Source organism: Natrix helvetica, assembly GCF_964273705.1.
Source record: "Natrix helvetica genome assembly, chromosome: 2".
Classification (NCBI taxonomy): domain Eukaryota; kingdom Metazoa; phylum Chordata; class Lepidosauria; order Squamata; family Natricidae; genus Natrix; species Natrix helvetica.
In genome coordinates, this window is record NC_138552.1 from 110,141,550 (window position 1) to 110,160,472 (window position 18,923).

General features: G+C 37.5%; 1 protein-coding gene across 2 annotated transcripts in view; it reads left to right on the top strand.

The window, feature by feature from the left end:
- The first annotated feature begins 3,439 nt into the window (after window positions 1–3,439).
- The window catches only part of CD4 (CD4 molecule), a 38,103-nt gene continuing 22,619 nt past the window's right edge, over window positions 3,440–18,923 (top strand). For both annotated transcript variants that reach the window (XM_081940816.1, XM_081940817.1), the window contains exon 1: window positions 3,440–3,515. The gene's annotated coding sequence lies outside the window, so the exon portion shown is untranslated. The remainder of the gene's footprint in view (window positions 3,516–18,923) is intronic.

An 18,923-nucleotide genomic window follows, 5' to 3' on the forward strand; every position in this document is an offset into this window, starting at 1 on the left:
ATAAATCAAAGCTATGCCCCCAACTCCAGAGAGGGTTAGAAGCAGCAAGGAAAGAGTGGGTGGCAGAGAGAGATGAAATCTCAGCAGTGTATAGGACTTGGTGGGTTTCCTCTGTGTTAACCTATGGCTGGATCTCATAGAAAGCAACCAACAAAATGTGGGTGAGAAACCACAAAGCCCCTCCTTATTCTTCTAAAGAAGAAGAAAAATCATTGAAATTCAACATCATTATGAGATATCTTCATTTACAGGGGCATATTGAACTATTTGATTGGGCTATGAGCAGTGCTACTTAATGCAAGCCATAAGAGGATGAATATCTCCAATAGTTACCTTAACAGGGCTGGGGGCAAAATCAGAATTGTACTGGATGCCAGCAAAGCGTTAAGGATTTTCTGCATCACTTTATCATTCTCCACTAGTTGTCTGGAGTTTTGTAGCCCTCATATATTAACTCTATCTTTTGAAATTCTCTTGTCTTTCATGCATACAATATCCAGAGATCCTGAACCCTCTGAAACACAAATAATTAAGAAATCATTTCACAAACACTTGAGTATTCATAAACTTCCCAGTTCAAATCTGGGGCCCAGACTGTCAGTTTGTGAATGAAGATATTTTGATTCAAAGGCAAATTAAGAAGTGAACTCCAGATTGAAACTCTAGGGCAATCCCAGACCTCCTTTTTCATCCACTACAGGTAGTCCTTGACTTACAAGCATTTATTTAGTGACTATTTGAAGTTACAATAACTGCTTTTCATGCTTATGACCGTTGCCCTATCCCTATGGTCATGTGATCAAAATTCGGGCACTTGATATGAATTGATGACACTTTTTGTTTATCTGCAGCTAATTCAAATCAGATCTCAATTAGCTTCAGATAAAAAACATGCCCCGCAAGTACAGTGGGAAGGGTCATCACTGGCAAAATGAAAGACATTTTGAGGATGTCTATTCCTTAGCTTGCATTTTCATTCTATGTCATCGAGGAATTTACATGCATAGCTTTTTCTGCATTTTGGGTTTTGTTTTGTTTTTTGCTTTTTCTGCCTGCCAAATCTTTTGTAATGAAAATAGCTAGTGAAATCAATTCATGTTTCTGCTTCTTTCTGTAAATTCTCAAGCAGTCCAAGTGGGTTTTGTTGTCCTTCTTCCCTAGGATGAATCAATGACCTTTACCACGCCCATGTCCATTAGTTATTTAACAGAGCAATTTCATTTTTGTCAGTCTTCCTTTTTATTCCTAATTACACAATTAGGAGAAAATAAGACAAAAGAGGCAGCTTTATGCATTACAACTGGGAGAAGGATTTTGTAAATTACTAATTTTCAAACTAACAAGGAGAAAAATCAAGTCAACAAGTTTTCTTTTTACAGTTCATGTCGTCTATGTAGACTTGTAAACATTCCTGGAAGTGAGAATCTGACCTGAGCAATGATTAGTGAAGCTGATGTCACTGTAACAGAAATGAGTTTTATTTATATGAAGTGCATTACAGAGATGGGCAAAGCCCAGCACCTAGCTAGCCACATCCTGCCCAGAAAATGTCAAGATAAAGAATACATATGTGCTTTATTTGTACACCTGGGAATTTCTTCCCTAAACCCCCAAAACTTTAATCTTAGACTGTCTACTGTTGACCTCACTCCATTCCTAAGAGGTGAGTAAGGGGATGCATAAGCACACGAATGTGCCTACCATCCCTGTCCTAATATTCCTTTTTATTCATATCCATTTCATGTATTCAAAATTATGTTTTTACTTATATATGCTATCTAATACATGCTTGATGAAATAAGTAAGTAAGTAAGTAAGTAATCTTCTTCCAATCTCTATAACAAAGAGTAACCAAAATAATGGAATTCTTAATTCTCTATCCACACCCTATCCCCCCTTGTGCTCATTCAATAGGTCATGAATTTTTGAAGCATCAGTGACACTAAATTCAAATCGTAACATAGAATGCATACCTTGAAATTGATAGGATTACGGAACAGACAATCAAATTATAATAAGTTCTAAGAGAAGCAAAATGAGAAATTGACTGGAGAAGGCAGTGCTTTTGAGGGAGATGTCATTAGTTCCTTTTTAAAAGGGGATAATGGCAGCTCTGCAGAGATGAGAATTTATTTTTTTAAAGGCTTTATTATTCAAATAAATACAAAACACACGGGAACTTGCAAAAACCTGCAAAAGTATTTTTTAAATTAATTCCTTTTCATAGAGTTTGCTTCTTAAACCTGAAACTTTCTCCAGACTAACAACATCTGTTAGTTACCACCTTCCCTAGAGAGAAGGTATTAACCACTGGTCATTGTTGTTGAATAAGAGCTAGCGTAATGTAGATTTCTGTGATATCATTACACAAATTATGTAATTTGGCATCATTTGCACCGTTAGAGATCATTTCTATGATTATATCATGAAGTGACATAAATTGCAGTGAGAATTTGATCAGTGGTGAAGGCTATCCAGACAGAAAGTTTTACTCTAAGGGGAATGGAGTGGGACAGGATTGAAAAAATGTGTGCGATAAAAGAAAACAAGGTCAAGAATGAATGAGTGCTGAATGAATATGGGTTGAATGCGAAAGTGACAATTAGTATGAAAGAAATACATTGAGTTATTTAATCATATAGAATGTAGGAACGAGGGCCGAATTGCGAAATAAATACATGAAGGAAGAACGAATGGGCTGGGAGTGGAAGAAGACTGAGAAAATCATGGTTGGATGAAACTGATCAGATCAGATCCTCAAAAAAGAGCAGTGAAAACTTTCAAGAATAAAGGATAATGAATTGGTGTACAGATATGGCAGAAGCAAAGATGATTTACAAGCATGGAAAGGTTCAGAAAGTACAAAAAAGATGGTGTAATCTAACCCTAATTTGATATCCCTCTTTTTCTTCATACTGCCTGTCTATGGAGATTCTTAGGCATCCAGGTCATGGTTGTCCCAAAGGTGCTTTTTCAAGAGGCAACTGGACTTTTTCGTTTTTCTTTGAAGACATTTTGCTTCTCATCCAAGAAGCTTCTTCAGCTGAAGAAGAGCTGAAGAAGCTTCTTGGATGAGAAGAGAAACATCTTCAAAAAAAACCCCCAGAAAGTCCAATTGCCTCTTGAAAAAGCACCTTTGGGGCTGTCTGCCTTTTCTTTCTTTCTTTCTTTCTTTCTTTCTTTCTTTCTTTCTTTCTTTCTTTCTTTCTTTCTTTCTTTCTTTTCCCTCTCCCCTCCCTCCCTCCCCCCTTTCTTTGCAATTTCCACTAAGTTGCTTATACTGAAAAGGGAATAGTGTGCCTGATATGTATCTATGTGAGATAAGGAGGGGGGGGGGACGACAAGAAATGTCAAGTTATCTCCTTGAATACATTATTTTGCTTGTAAGAGGAAGGTGGTTTTTTTTTTTTTTGGTTTCTTTTCTCTGCTTCTTCCCTCAGTTCTTGTTGTCTGTAGGTTAGATGACATCTGCAAAAGATTCATGCAAAAGGAAAGAACAGAGAAGAAACAGAGAGGTAAGGGCAAAGTTTTACCCTTTAGCAATATACACTAATTCATTTACTTTTTTTTAAATACATATTTATGTTGCCAACCCAAACTGTTTTCTCTCAGGCCTGCTAACAAGTATTTTAAACCCATATCTTTAAAATGCCCTAAAAATATGATGTGCTCTCTGACATTTTGTGCAGCTCCATTTTATCCTCAGACTAGTGTGAATCCATCCTTAACCTCCTATTTGCTTATAAAAGATCAATAATTTTTTTTCTCTTTTAAAAGTAGGCTACACTTTGTAACAGACATTGCTGGACTATGTTAGTATTATTTTTTATGTTGTTTTCTCTCTTTTTACTAGAATTTGGGGGCCTATTTTTTACTGTATACTAATTCTTATTTCTGTGACCCAATTTCCTATACTGCTCGGAAACAGAGGGAGAGAGAAATTCGAATTCTCTTATTTATGTATTGGAAGTATTTTTTTCTTCTTCATCTTTTCCTTTACAAAAGCATCCCAGAGTCAAGCATAAAACGTCCCTTTCCTAATATTTACTTTCCAAGAGGCAAAAGTCAGAGACAGAAGATTTGGAAACAGAAAAAGATATGATAAAAGTTGCTTATGGAGTTGTCGAGATCAATAGAAATGTCCGTATTACCTCTCAGAGTTACTTCTTTACCTATTCATTTATTTTCTTTTTTAAATGACTGATCTCATTCTCTCTCTATCCCACAAAAATTATTTGGCTTCTCTTTTGTTTTCCTTTTCATCTCTTAAGCCTTGTCCACTTCTTTACCATTCCACTCAAGGGCACAGTAGCTTTTCCAAAATGGCTTTCGGAATAGAGATTACCATGTGGAGTTGGTAATGGCAGCTCACAGAACCATTTTTTGCTTCTTCTATCTTCCGTTCAAGATGATTGGACTTGCCATCTCCCTGCCCTGTCTTCAAGCACTCATCTGGAAAGCTAAATAATTTGGATACTTAAAAAAAACCCAAGAATAATCCTTCTGGTAGACAAATGGAGGCTAGGAACATAGAGTTTAGGGTGAAATATGCTTCTCTTACCCCTTTCCCCCAAACTCCATGGTATTTAATATAGATAGATCTAATATAATAATATATAAAAATAATAATATAGATATAAGTCATTTTGGTCTGTCTTGTCCTTTACTCCATCTCTGAAAAATGAGACTAATATTTATCCAAGTTTACATTCATTTATTGATCAAACAGAGCCCTTGTTCTCCCCCACCTCATGCACCCTTCCTTCATTTAGGAGAGAAGATTTCTGCAATGGTATATTTCAAACTCTGGATTATCCTTTTATGTAGAATCTACCTTTGGAAAACCAGAGAGATTCTCTTATTAGAGAATCCTTTAATAAATAGAAAGATTTTCCATGTAGCATCTACTGAAATGAGAAGGAACTGGGCAAGAGCATATAGCTTTTCATTTAGCTCGTAATTTGAAGAGATTTCAGCAGAAGTATGTATTGATGACTTGTTTATATAAATTACAATAGTCCACTACCCTCAGTTGCCAGAGGCAGGCAATTTTATAAATAAATAATACAAAAAGCATATTAAATCTGAAAGTAATTCAAAATTATATTTTGATTTTTTAAAAAATTTTTTTATTTTTTTCCTTTAAAAAACAAGACAACACATACAGAACAAAAGCAAGGAGAAAAAACAACTTTCCTCAATTTCATCAAGCATGTCATTTGGTTACAAGTTTTTGTGCAACAGTTTTTACAATTAAAAATAAAGTCACTGGTTATCCATTAAACATAACTAAAAATTTCATTGAGCATCATGTGTTCAAATTACCATTAATATTCTTTCATTTGTGACAGCCCTTATTTCCTTGAATCCATAATTATCTATTAAATAACAATAAGTCTTTATAGGATTATAATATCGCCTATCTCTAGAGAGTAAAAACAAACATTAAAACAAAAGATTCCCATTAATTCATACTGCACATTTATACTTTCAATTAACCATAATGTCATCAATCATCCACAACTCCAAGTATAATTTTCCATTGTTAATTATTAATCCATATAATCATTAGGTATTTCAGTTCATATCCATTGTTCATTACATCATCATTAGTCCATTTAGTATAGCAAAAATCTTTATAGTATAGAATGATCACTACCTACAGTTATACCTAGAGGTTCAAATCATCCCACTCTTATACATCAGATTCATTATTGTACTTCATATATCGTGTAGATAAGAACTCTATTGCATAATAAAAAATAAAATAAAAATAAATAAATAAAATTTTCATAACAGTAAATATAACTTTCTATTATTGCATAAGAAAACAATTTCATTTCCAGGTTTTTTAATCTAACCATTGGTAAAACAAATCCCATACTCTATAAAATTGCTCATCCTCTAGTTCTCTAATTTCAAATGTAAGCTTACTCATTTCAGCACATTCCATTATTTTCCGAATAATTTCCTCCTGCTTTGGTAATTTCTCATTTTTCCAATTTTTGGCAAATACAATTCTAGCAGCTGTTAAAATATTTATAATCAGATATTTCAAGTCCTTGCTGTATGTTTCTGGTATTATTCCCAATAAGAAGAGTTCTGGTTTTAAGTCTATGTGTTTATGTATCATTTTCTCCAGCCACATGTGGATTTTTGTCCAGTATCTTTTAGCTTCAGTACAAGTCCACCACATGTGGTAATATGTGCCTGGCATCTGATGACATTTCCAGCATTTTTCGGATTTATTCTTAGACATTCTTGCTATTCTCATTGGGGATAAGTGCCACCTGTAAAACATCTTATACAATTCTCTTTATATGCAGTTGACATTGTCATTTTATAGTTTTGAGTCCACAGTTTATGCCATTTTTCTAAATCAATCCCATGCCCAAAGTTTTTCCCCCAAGCTAATATAGTTTCTTTGACTTGTTCTTCCTGTGATTTCATCTCTAATAGGTAGGCAGGTAGAGTTTTTAAATTACTTTTTCATCACCTGTTAAGATTTTATCTAGTTCAGTCATTTTATCAAAAAAACCTTCCTTTTTTCGATCTTCATTGTATCTAGAATGTATTTCCACATATGAATACCAATTAACTTCAATACCTTCCTGCTTCAATTCTTGTATAGATTTGAGTTCACCCTCTGTATTTAATAATTCAACATATCTAACTGTTTGTTCCTTTTTATATATTATTGAATATGAAAAAGCTTCAATGGTTGATATCCAGACTGGAATTTTAAAGTAATGTAACCTCTTAACCTTCTCTCAGTTTAATAACAAAGCCTCTCTTATATAGTGCCTTCTAAAATAACCTTGTGCTTTAGTTCCCATATACCATAAAAATGCATGCCATCCCAACAACAAATCATCACCCTCTAGGTTCAAAAGCCTAACATTTCCTAACATTATCCATTCCTTGATCCACATCAGACTAGTTGCCTGATAATATAGCTCCCAGTCAGGTAGGCCCAACCCTCCTCTTAATTTAGCATCTTTGATTTTTTTCAATGGGTCCTTGTCCAATAGCAGTTGCAGACCATCAAAGTGTCAATCAAGAGCTTTGTTGATAGATTTTCCATCAGACCTCTTCCTGATAAAATTAGGTGTGGAGGGGTGGGGGTAGATCTTACATTCAGCCCATTCAGGCACAAGTTAGGAGATTACTGGAATACATGTAGAGAAAAATGTAACTTCTGGCTATCAAAATTATTCCGTGGCACTACAAGAGACCTATAAACTTTGTACAAGGCAGTGACGTGTGGTAAGGTTTATGGCTGGTGAGGCTGGTGACGTCATCAGGAAGGCGGGGAATGGGACCACGTGTGCTGGAGGCTGAGGCTGCCTCAGCCTCCAGCACACGTGATCCCATTCCTCGTCATCCGGGAGCACCAACAACATTTCTGCCTCCGCAGCTCGCGGGCGCGGATGGACGGAGGTAGCCAAAGTGGCGCCGAGGCAGTCCAGCGGGCGAGCGACCGAGGATTAGGCTGCCTGATCCTCCATCGCTTGCTTGCTCGCTCTTTCGTCCGCCCGGACCGCCTCAGCGTCGCTCTGGCTACCTCTGTCCTTCCGCGCCCGCAAGCTGCGGAGGCAGAAATGTTGTCGGTGCTCCCGGATGACGAAGCTGCTCCGACAACATTTCTGCCTCCGCAGCTCCCGGGCGCGACCGGACGGATGTATGTAATATTATAATATTATATATATATATATATATATATGTATGTATGTATGTATGTATGTATGTATGTATGTATGTATGTATGTATGTTGTATTTGTACTGATAAATAAACAAAGGGAGACTAGTATAGATCTATTTAGGCATACCAGGGGTTGTAACACAAATACATACATACATACATACATACATACATACATACATACATACATATATAGTATATAATATTATATACTATTATTTCATGAAGAGAGGTGAGGCTCTGCCTCCCCTGCCTCCCCTGACCGCACGTCCCTGGTACAAGGAATCTTTAACTTACCACAGTTGGTTTAGTGACAGTTCAAAGTTATAAAGAAAAAAGTAACTTACGACTGTTTTTCATACTTACGACTATTGCAGCCTCCCTATGGTCATCTGATCAAAATTCAGATGCTTGGCAACTGACTCATAGTTGTAATGGTTGCAGTGTGATGACCTTCTGATATGCAAAGTCAATAGAGTAACTAGATTCATTTAAAAAGTAACTGCTGTGATTCACTTAACAATTATGCAAGAAAGATGGTAAAGTGGGGCAACATTCATTTAAATACTATCTCACTTAGTAACAGAAATTTTGGGCTCAATTGTGGCTGCAAGTCAAAGACTACCTGTATTTTATTCACGATTGTTGCTTCCTTTCAATACTCTTTGACCTTTCTTATATGCGTTTGTCTGTATTATTTAAAGCTTTTATACAATAAAAAGCAAACAAACAAATATAAAAGGAAAGTAGAGAATGATAAAAGCACAAAGAATGAGCTAGAAGCAGTGCAGATAAAGAAAGAAAAAGAAAAGAGAAAGTTAAGCAGGTGGTTTCTTATAGGTAGCCTAATGGTTATATCTATTCATTCAGCAACCATTCAAAATTATGGCGGTGCTGAATAAGCGGGACTTACAACTGGTCTGCAAAGTTGTGGCCCTCACACCTGCCACTTTTTCTCCTCCTGCAACAATACCCACTGACTGACAAATGGCCTGTGCTGGCTTTCCCAGCCCCACTCCCAGTTTCCCCCAACTCACGCATGTCATCATAAGTATTTGTACAGCAGTTACAAACAAAATTTTATCATTTCTGGCTCTTTAGAATTGCCTTATATAGTTCCTTTCTATCCTTTTTCACCTGCAAATCTAGAAATTACTAGCTCACTTTTGTCTCTCAGCAAAAAGTCCATAAAAAGTTTCCAACCTTTTATTGCTTTTTTCCTAATCAAACAATCTGACCATTTCTGCAAGATCTGTCATCCTCACATGTAACTCTTCCATTGTGGATCTGGGAGTGTTTTCCCATCTTGGTGCATATGGGAACTTGGCTGCAATTACCATGTATAAAACTAATCATCCACAAGTCCTTTCTAATTGTGTCTCCATAAATCCTAACTAAAAAAAATCTGGTTTCATCAGAATATTATTTTTTGAAATTAGTTTCATTATCAACTAATGGGTTCTTCAATCTTCTAAGGTCTGATAGAGCTTAGCCAACGTATTTACAAAATGCAAGGATAAAATTAACTGCATGTTTCTCAGATCTGGCAATTAGTCTGTGGAGGTGGCAGATATATCAAACCAGATTCTTTGAATAATCTCCAGCACTCATAAATCTCAAAAGATGGACAACTAAATTTGAGCTAATAATTATTTGACTTTTACCAATGGTGGATTAGCAGGAAAGGGATGGCCAGTTTGATAAATTATCAGATCTAGAACTTCTTGGATGAAATGAAAGTTGAAAAATTCATTTCAAGTAGCATGTAGACATGGCTTTGTCACTGAAGTTGCTTTGCAACCTCAGTGCAGGATGACCTTGCCAGGGGAGCGATGGCAGTACAGTAAAGCTATTTTGATTCTCCGGAAATTCAACTGGTTCAGCCCTGTCGATCATGGCATCCTTCCGAAGAATTTGTAAGAAGGCAGTTCCACTCAAAGATCCTATGCCAATTTCAAAGTGACTCTAGGCTTCTTACTTCCATGATGTCAGTAGTGTTGAAGAACTGAGATTTATTTCCAATTCATCTTTAATGTAGTTGAAATTGGTGCAGAACATTCTGTGTTGTTTATAATCCTGTGGCTTCCTATTGGAGGAAGAAACTCTTGCCTTACTGTTCTTTCTGGCTTCTGAGCTTTGGCTTCTAAAGGAGAACAGTTACTTCAATTGCTTTGCAGCAGGCTAAATGAAAGGAATTGGGAGGGGGAGGTGGGAGGTTTGAAACTGACAAGAATTTTGTCTGTCGCTTCTATTTCAGCTATAGATCAACCATCCCTTGAACTGTGCTTCTTTCTTTTCCTTTTCCTATTACTGTAGATGGAGTAAGATTGATGGATTTTTTTAAAAAAAATGTTTTTGTTTTGAGGCAATGATTTTTTTCCTTGTTCTCAGCCATTCAAATCAGCAGAATTCAAACAATAATGGATCGTTAACCTCAACCTGCTTCTCAGAGTGTGAGGAATAAAAATAACAGTGTGGAAGTACTATGAGTCATATATCAGTGATCCCTCTTTGCCATGACCTCATGCTTACACGAATGACTTTGTTCAATAAGAAGATATTATGACATTCTACGGGATTCTGCCTTAAGCCCCAGGCTATTTAATGTGAATATTAGATCATTCCTTGAGGCCACCCTTTTTCCCCTCAACAGATCCAGGGGAAAGAGCAGAAATGCTTAGTGGGTATCTTGCTACAGTTAAAGGTTCAGTGAGCTTAGGCCAAACAAGACAGAGGGTGAGTGGATAGTCTGAGTAAACCGTTGAACCAATCTTGTGGGGATTGAGAGTTTGTTAAGGGATTACATTTGTAGCTTCAGGAAGCTTTTAAATCCATCTCAGTTTTAGAGACGTAGATATCCTTTGTGGCGTAATTACTGTTTCACCAGTTTGACCTGATTTGCCATCTAGAGTCCAGCCTAGATAGAAACCATATGCCCACTCGCACTTAACTACAGTCCTGGTGATACCTTTTGTTCTTACAAGTTCCTCATGATGTTGTCTTCATCTGATCCCCGGTTGCTGTGAGACAGGGCAAAATCACCTTAGTTCTTCCATTGTTTCCCCCTCCTCCTCCTTTTTCTGACACTATTCCAAAATGACCTTTAAGGTATATAAAATCCATTGCCATGTTTCCCCGAAAATAAGACAAGGTCTTATTTTCTTTTGACACCCCCCCCCCCCCCGAAATATGTGCTTGGCCTTATTTTCAGGAAGGCCTTATTATTTTTGAGGTGCAGGAGGCCTCTTAACCTCTGCCCATGGCCTGCGGATCAGCTGATCCAGAGAGGGCCGGAACCTCTGTCTCTTTTTCTGGCACACTCTTGCCAGCCCTACCGTCGCTAGGCCGGCTGCTCTTTTTGCGGCCGCCACTAAGAGAAGGGGCGTGGTAGCTAGGGTTTGCAGTAGCAGCCTCCGCAAGGCCGTTCCACGTGGATAGAGGGTGAAGGTGGGACATGTGGGGCATGTTCCCTCCCTTTTCCCCCAGGAAATGGCGGGGACCGGCTGTATATGCGCTTAAATATTTTAGGGGAGGGCTTATTTTTTGGGGAGGGCTTATTTTAGCACATGAGCTCAAAGGCCTGCTTGGGCTTATTATTCAGGGAGGTCTTATTTTCAGGGAAACATTGTCACCTTTGCTCTCTTGGAAGGAAACCAGGAGCCTGACAGTGCCTGGGAATAGAGGCTACAAGGGCAGGTCAAAGGTTAGCAATGGAGGCAACATTTACCTTTCTGCTGACTCAAAGATGGAGCAGAGACCCTTTCAACTCAGCAGCTCGGAAAAACCAATGATAGTGCTTGAATAAATAAGACATTTGCAATATTCCATATGAAAGGATAGTATACCACAAACAGAAACAGTGTTTCCTGTTTTGAATAAGTTAATGCAGTAAAATGTATTTCATAACTTGAATTATCAAAGAGGAAATGTGCAAGAACCCCCTAACAATTCCAAACACACCTTGGACAATTAGAAGGATTTTTAAAAATGATATGTCAATCAGAAAAATATCACAGAAATTCTGATTATGTCAAAACGTGGCATCTCTATTCAAAAATATTTTGACTTTTGTCTATGCCGGGGTGAGCGATTATGTTTGCCAAGGGTGCACATGAGAAACTGGGATTGTTTTGGAGGGATGAACCAATAGGGCTGTGAAGGTGCGCAGCTATGAATGCACGCACACAAATACATATGTAAATTGAAAAAAGAGGGACAGCCAAAGTGGCCATAAAATCCCCATGTCTGGTCTATACTGAAGCTCATCCTCTTGTTCTAATTCTGCAACACTATCATTGTAAATGGACTTGTTAGAAACAGATGGAGTCATGATTTGAAGGTAACATAATGATGTAATTCAACTGAGATCACCAATGACACAGACTTTTTCTGTTGAAAGGTCTTACAGTAATTACAATTATCTATATACGAGAAGTTGCCAGTAGCTTTGACCAATATTATGTTTTCTTGTTTATCAAGAGATGTTTCTCTTTCAAAAGTAAGAAGAAATGGAACAACTGTTTAATTTTGTTGCTGAATGGGCATGTTAAAACCATGAGTGAAGAACTGTTCTATGGAACTGAATGGAAGATCTTTCTCATGTCTGTAACCACTCCACATTCCTCAGAAAAATAGCGGATCCTAACACAGCTCCTTGGTGCAACACAGATTCTGGTTCTTTCAAAGTAGGAAATGAAAAGATCTAATTCTAGTGGTGTAAAGCAGTGTTTTTCAACCTTGGCAACTTTAAGATGTATAGATTTCAATTCCCAAGATGCCCCAGTCCATGCTGGCTGGGGAATTCTGGGAGTTGAAGTCCACACTTCTTAAAGTTGCAAAAGTTGAGAAATACTGCTCCAAAGGACCATGAAACTTAAGTACTTGTTTCAATGCTGCCTTCTAACCTGTGAGTTAAAATCACAGCTCTGCTTTTAAAGAAAGAACATGAGGAACAGATACTCCTAAAGGCAAGAGGAGAGCAGGATTTAGAAAGATTAATAGGAGCCCTTATGTAAGCAAGACTTTTAAGAATGGGAAGAGAGAGAGAGAAGACCTGATGGAGAAAGTGTTGCCCTCTCCTTGCCTTTAGTTTATAATTTGTTTTTCTGCCTTCATTTATTTAAATAAACAGAACCCCCAAAATATAGAAAAAGGGAAATATTTAAAAAGCAAAATAATATTGTGTGTATGAGAGAGAGAGCGTGTTAGCTTTTTATATATGTATATAAAGTTTTACACAGTGGTTTCAAATAGAGCAGTGGTCACCAACTGGTGGTCCACGAGCACTAAATACTATTTATCTTTTTTTAAAAAATCATATTACTGGTTCGCAGGATTGAAAATTATGAATTTAGTGATTAAGTGAGGTCCGAAAGGTTGGTGACCCCTGAAATAGAGGATAACCATATTTTATTATAATCATTCATAAGTAATCTGTGTCTACAGTCCAAAAATCATGTTCTTACAAATTAGAATGAAAGTGCAGTTCATAAATGTTACGATTCCTCTGTCAAGTCACACAAAGCCTCCAGCTATTCAGTTGCCAGCAGCATCCAAGCTAAATGTTCTACAAGGACACTGTGTGTGTTGCTTCTGGCCATGAGGACCTGTGGAAGCAAATTCTAAATGTCACGGTAGGTTGTTTTGCTCTGCACCTTCACACAGAAGCAACTCTTCTTCTTTCACTTTCAGCTGCGCAGCTTGATTCGATTGTGACCTGTTGCCTATTGAACTCACTCTTTACACAACTTGACCTTGCCTGGTTGTTCAGAGTATTTTGTCTCGAAAAAAACTTTGGTTGAAAAAAAAAAGTTCAACTAAAAGAAGAAACTTTGGGATAAATTCACAATAACTGGAAATACATTCCTCCCTATCTCCACTTTTTAAATAGAAAAAAAATCTTGATCTTCTTTTGCCCACCTCTGTTAACTGCTTAAAATAAATTTCACGTATTAAACCCAAAATTAAAACATGAACATCACAAAAGTTTCAGTGGCAAAAACTAAAGAAGACCCTTAAGATATTCTAAATGTTTTTGCTGAACTGAAATGAAGGCCTATAAGATCACGTGAAGTGTTAATAAGTATACTTTATAATGCTTTGGTAAGGCCACACTTGGAATACTGCATTCAGTTTTGGTTGCCATGATGTAGAAAAGATGTGGAGACTCTAGAAAGAGTGCAGAGAAGACCAACAAAGATGATTAGAGGACTGGAGACTAAAACATATGAAGAACGGTTGCAGGAACTGGGTATGTCTAGTTTAATGAAAAGAAGGACTAGGGGAGACATGATAGCAGTGTTCCAATATCTTAGGGGCTGCCACAAAGAAGAGGGAGTCAAACTATTTTCCAAGGCACCTGAGGTTAGAACAAGAAGCAATGGGTGGAAACTAATCAAGGAGAGAAGCAACTTAGAACTGAGGGGAAATTTCCCAACAGTTAGAACGATTAATCAGTGGAACAGCTTGCCTCCAGAAGTTGTGAATGCCCCAACACTGGAAGTCTTTAAAAAGATGTTGGATAGCCATTTATCTGAAACGGTATAGGGTTTCCTGCCTAAGCAGGGGGTTGGACTAGAAGACCTCCAAGGTCCCTTCCAACTCTGTTATTCTATTCTATTCTATTTTCTCAACAAAAATGATTCTCCTCACTTTTATTGTTTTTATCGCATGCATAAACAACCACCAGGAGAAGCAAGGCAGTTGTTAAGTGAATTTTGCACCATTTTAAATTCTTTTTTGCTACAGTTGTTAAGTGAATCACCACAGCTGTTAAGTTATAGTAACATGGTTGTTAAGTGAATATGGCTTCCCCATTGACTTTGCTTTTCAGAAGATCCCAAAAGGTGATCACATGACCCCAGGACAGTGCAACTGTTATAAATATGAGACAATTGCCAAGTGTCTGAATTTCAAATACGTGATCATGGCGATGCGAAATGTAAATTGAGGACTACCTGTATAGAATTCAGCTCACCCCATCATAAGACAACTCAATGAGCTTCCATTGTTGGAGATAGTAGAAAACCTTCATCTCCTTGCTCCTTGCTCCTTGCTCCTTGCTCCTTGATAAAGCTAACTGCTCCTTGATAAAGCTAACTCCTTGCTCCTTGCTCCTTGATAAAGCTAACTGTGGACTCAAGCTTTTTTTTTTATAAATATTTTTTTATTTTCAAAACAAACACAACACATAATTTTTTTTTTGCATACTGTAGAAAGTGTATCAGTTGGTTACAAAAAGCTTTCGTGCATCCCTTCCACAGTCATCAAACATAATTCATATTAACTCAAATATTTTAACTCAAAAATTTATGCATATTACCATCATCATACCTCCATTTACATTTGACTATAATACAATAATACAATAGTAGAGTTGGAAGGTACCTTAGAGGTCTTCTAGTCCAACCCCCTGCCTAGGCAGGAAACCCTATACCATTTCAGACAAATAGCTATCCAACATCTTCTTAAAGACTTCCAGTGTTGGGGCATTCACAACTCCTGGAGGCAAGCTATAATTATTTAAACGTCCTTCATCATAAAATATACCAAGATTTAATACAAGCTTTTGTGTGTGTGTGTGTGTGTGTGATCTTTTTTTCTGGGAAAAAATATCAGCCAAAGAGGAAACCTTGAAAAAAGTCCTCTATAAGAGGAAATTCATTCCTCCCAATGTACATCTGTCTCAATAGAAAGGCTCTTGTTCTTTTTTTTCTGACATATAAATGAAGGACTTTTAACCTAATTTTTAACTTGCAAGTTGCCCCAATGTATTTGTAGGAAGAAGAACAGTTCAATCAGCACTTTTCTGACAGTAGGATTATGGACACTGATTTTACTATATCAAAACTCCTGATCCCTCGATATTTTTCTTTTTCTTTTTAATGACTTCTTATATGATTCTGGGCTATGTTCTTGGAGTGATTTTGACAGGACAATCACTCTTGAAAAATGTAAATATTTTCCCTTCATTTTCTACCACGAAGCTGTGAACTTTTCCTTGTTATAGTCATCAGCTGCTTGATTCCTGTGTGTAAACTGGCTAGAAGTGAACTTAAGATGCCTCTTTCTGGATTTCAAACCCCTCTTCTTTTTTCGGCAAGGTGATAAGGTTCTGTCTGGATCACATTAACCACATCCCCCAATAGATGCATTCCTCTGCTTTCACACACCGCCTGGGCTGGTAAAAGTAAAAAATCAGTTTTATCATTTTTTTCCCTATCACTTGACTAGAGGAGGATGTAGCAAAACTCTTGTGCATATTGCGTTTTTTTTTTAAATAAAGGGGAAAAAAAGACCCATAGTTTAACTTCTTGATGAATGAAAAAAGGTAGGTAGGAAGGAAGGAAGGAACATTTCACTAATTAACTTGTAAAACAAAATTGTAGGGTAGCAACCAGTGATGGGATGTATGCAGTGCTCCTTCCCCAGTAACCAAGTCAAGGGATTGCCTATGATGAAAGGAAGGGCAGCAGGCAAACTGGACAGTACTACTTGAGTCAGAAAACAGTACTTCTGGCTCATAGCAGAAAAAGTCAAGTCACAGATTGCATTCCCAGTGGGCTGTGGATGAGTAGAATACAATGTCATGCGTTTCTGACTTCAAGAAATAGTTAGTGGCCTGCGTTCACACTGAGGCAAGATGTTCCAAAGCTTCAGACGGTCAAACTAGAGGTCAAACTATGATTCCACTAAGGAGGTAAACCAAGCCAGCAAGGAATTAAGTCCTTTTTGTATCCCAGGCTTTATGCTGCATTTGTTCTGGTCCACTTGACAGAGATGCTCAATTGATGGAATTAAACCAGGCAATCGGGAAAACTGAATTACCCATCCAATGAGAGCAATGGGTAAATCAATAGTTCCAGATCAATTCCCAGGGAAGACCTATTAAAAGACATACCACAGAAAGAGAACAACATAACAGTAGTCACCTACAGCTCCGAGCACAACCCACTCAAATGCTTTATCGGCAAGCCACAAGCCCATACGACACCGCACTTTCTGAGTGGCTGGTCCATAGTTGCCTACTGACAGCCATCCAACCTGAAGCAAATTGTCATAAGAAGCAAAACAAAAAAACAACAACCCCAGGACAAAGATGCTAACACGAGAGCCAGACCTTCAAGAAACCCAAATGTTTACTCTGTCCCCACATCTACATCAACGGACCCATCACAGTTCCCAAAAGATGTACAGGTAAAATTAGAGCTCTCTTCACATGCTGTTTCTCTAATGTGAGGTATTAATGTCCTTTTGGATTCCAAAATCAACAAATGGAACACATTTTGCACAAGAACGGATGGACACAAGGTTGACATGAGGACTCAAAAAAAAAAAAAGAACAAAGTAGTATCAGGACATTTTAACCTCCCAGAACACTCTGTGGCAGACTTCAAAATAACAGGTTAAGGGAAACAGAACTTTAACAGCACCGCTGAGCAGGAAATGGTTGAATTCATACATATCAAAAGATTTCAGGCAATTTCAAAAGGATTCAACAAAGAAAGTGGTTTTTTAATACATTACAATAGTTAACTGATAAGGTGTTTCTAAACAGTCTCATATGTAACCTGAATAATCAACCTGTCTTCTCCCCTCCCTTCCCGCTTCAACCTAATTTAAATCCTATATTAGCCTAGCCACTTTAAAGTTCACAAAAACGTATATGTTTGAATAAAACTTGTAGGCTGTCAGAAAAGGTGCTATCATGGTTGTCCTTATTCCCCTCCCCACAATAATCTTGAATGCCAATTTTAGCTTATGAGGTTTAGCAGGTCTTTTTTGTCTTCCAGCAGGGTCCAAGTCAGAGGTTCTTCCACAGGACCCATTGGAGGTGTTGGGGTGACCTAATCAGACAACCTGGCCCAGAGAATCTCCAGTTGTCTTCCTCTAGCTCACCTTATCCTCATGGTTTTTAAGCTTCTAGGGCTAGGCAGTGAGATTTGCAAATACACATTTGATTTACTTCCACGGAGACTGCAAATTTATGCATTCTGTATTCCTTGTTCTATGACCCTTGCACATAGTAGCGAAAAGGAGCAGGCATTCTCTCTAACTCTTCTCAAAGATGGGAAGAGATTGAATGGACACATTCAGTTTTCCTGATTTCCTCTATTCTGTAACTCACAAAGATTTGTGCCTCTATGGGTTTCTTAAAATGCACTAAAAGTACCAGTAGATTGTCTTTATCTATTGATCAACTATTTTTTCTTGGTTATTCAGTAGTATGGATTTGATCTAACAAAGCTTCTTTTATGTTTCTCTTTGAACCACCCATGTTGTTTTTCTTGCCTCATGTGCAACATGTAAGATTACTCCTGCTGTAACATTTAGTGTACCTGCATCTATCTGAATTCTGATACAACCAAAATTCAATGTCTCTGTGTGGAAAAATAAACTAGGATTTTGGTGAAATGTATTTTGAAAAGCTGCAGACTACCCACTCACTTCTTCTTCTTCTTGGCTCCTCTCTTAGCATGAGTAATTGAAGAAATCAGAAATAATTTATTTACCATTTCCTCTAAACCTAAAAGGGTGGCTTGTTTTTAAAAATACTAAATACATAGGGGTATTTAGGTAAGCCACTCAACATACGATCACAATTGAGCCCAAAATTTCTATTGCTGAGACAGTTTTGCCCCACTTTATGAATTTTGTTAAATAAAAGACTGCAGTTAAATTAGTAATACAGTTGTAAAGAGAATCTGGCTTAGCCATTGACTTTACTTGTCAGAAGTTCTCAAAAGGTGATCACCTGACCCTGGGACCCTGCGATTATCATAAACATAAACATAAGTTGCCAAGCATCAGAATTTTGATCATGTCACCCTGGGGATGTTGCACTCGTCATGTGCAAAATGGTCATAAGTCCCTTTTTTCAGTGCTGTCTCATCATTGAATGGTCACCCAATGAAAGGTTGTAAGTTGCGGACTCCCTGTATATTAAAACAAGATTTTATTTACAATTTTGGCTTGTAAGAGGAGAAGCAATCCAGAATCTTGGGAGCAGTGTGCAATTTCTGGATTGTTTAGCCCTTAACTCTACAGTAATAGGAAGAACCAGATGGGAAATGTGCAGGCTGTGTGCATTATAAATGCTATTATCTGATTTACTTTGTGTTTTGTGTTCATGTCAAAAGATAATAGAATTCTGCCTTCAGGTGCTGCAAATGTACAGATATGTTTTAATGCTGTCTCTTTGAAAATGAGGTTATATGGTAA